Source organism: Frankliniella occidentalis, unplaced genomic scaffold, assembly GCF_000697945.3.
Source record: "Frankliniella occidentalis isolate FOCC.00 unplaced genomic scaffold, Focc_3.1 Scaffold15, whole genome shotgun sequence".
Taxonomy (NCBI): Eukaryota; Metazoa; Arthropoda; class Insecta; order Thysanoptera; family Thripidae; genus Frankliniella; species Frankliniella occidentalis.
The window spans coordinates 1381140-1382594 of NW_026267145.1; positions in this window are offsets into that span (position 1 = coordinate 1381140).

The following is a 1455-nucleotide window of genomic DNA, read 5'->3' on the forward strand; positions in this document are numbered from 1 at the left end:
CCCCCGCGCCGCCCTCGCGCCGCCCCCAGCCACCTCGAGGGAGAGCTGGAGCAGTTGCATTTTCTCGCTAATTGTCGCGTTGACTTCGCTCAGAATGAAAGCAAAGCTGTGGCCAATCTCGTGTCATCAGCACCTATGATGAGGACTTGCCGCCCTCCGGCGTGCTGCCCGCCGGGCCGGGCCGGGCCGGTGGGAGGGACGGATGGTGCATTGCAGCCTCCGCCAATGGCGCGTGGAGTGGGAGGCGACTTTCGCGACCGTGCGGTGGTGGGGGGCGGCCGGATGGGCGGGGCGCGGCGGCGCGCCATGGCGGGGCGTGGCGGGGCGGGGCGCTCCCCCCTACGGGCCGCCGTGCGCCGCGCTGGCGCCGACACTGGTTGTGTTTTATCACGACAATTGTCGGTATCATGAGGTGGCCGTGCTCAATGGTCCCCGGGCGGAGGCTCCCCGTCTCCGGCCCGCCCTTCTCTCTGAGGCGTGTATTTCACCTCGGGGCCGTGTTCAGTCCAAGCGGTACACCCTTGGGTGGGTACAGCACCCCCTCCCCCCTCACCTACCTTCCCCACGCGGCGGCTGCAGTAAGCAGAGTAAACCCGATTTGAATCATTCATATTTGAATGTAAACCAGGAATGTGTGAGACGGGAGAGAGAGGCGTCGGGCTGGTACCGGCTGGTACGCACCCACTGTTAGTAGGATTTCATTGACACGGCGAGCAGCGGAGCGGGTGGCTCGGTATGCGGCTCTGCGTATGAAATATGTCACACCGAGGCTCACATGCGGGGTGGCCCACGGGCGAGCCCACGGACCTCGGAACATTTTGTTGTCATGCTGTGTAGAGCCACCCAGCGAAGAACACACTGATAAACTAAGTGTTCAACTGCTCATCACTTGTAAGTGCGCAACTGCAAGTTAAATACTTGCAAGTGTTCAACTCTACAGTCGTACACTTGCAAGTGTTCAACTCTACAGTCGTACACTTGCAAGTGTTCAACTCTACAGTCGTACACTTGCAAGTGTTCAACTCGGTAGGTGTGCACTTGCAAGTGTAGTGCTCCTCGGTTGAACACTAAGATCTAACGGTGACTGTGTAAGGAAGTGCTAAACTGAGGAGTTGCACACTTTCAAGTGCACACCTCTACCGCGTTGAACACTTGCAAGTATTCAACTTACAGTTGCACACTTGCAAGTATTTAACTTGAAGTTGCACACTTTTATCAGTTTATCAGTTTATCAGTGCAAGTTGTCCTAAGCCCTCATTGAGCTTGAGCGCGTTTCTACCATCACTAATCTCGGCGCGAGCAAGGCAATGGGGGTGGGGGGGTGGAGAGAAACTGAAGGAGAAAGAGTGGCGTCAGGTGAAGTAGGAAGAGAAAAAGCCGTCTGGACAGGTCGGGGGAGGTGCCACCCTCTCCCCCGCGCCGGCCGCGCACTCGGCTCACACCCCCTCGCGGCCC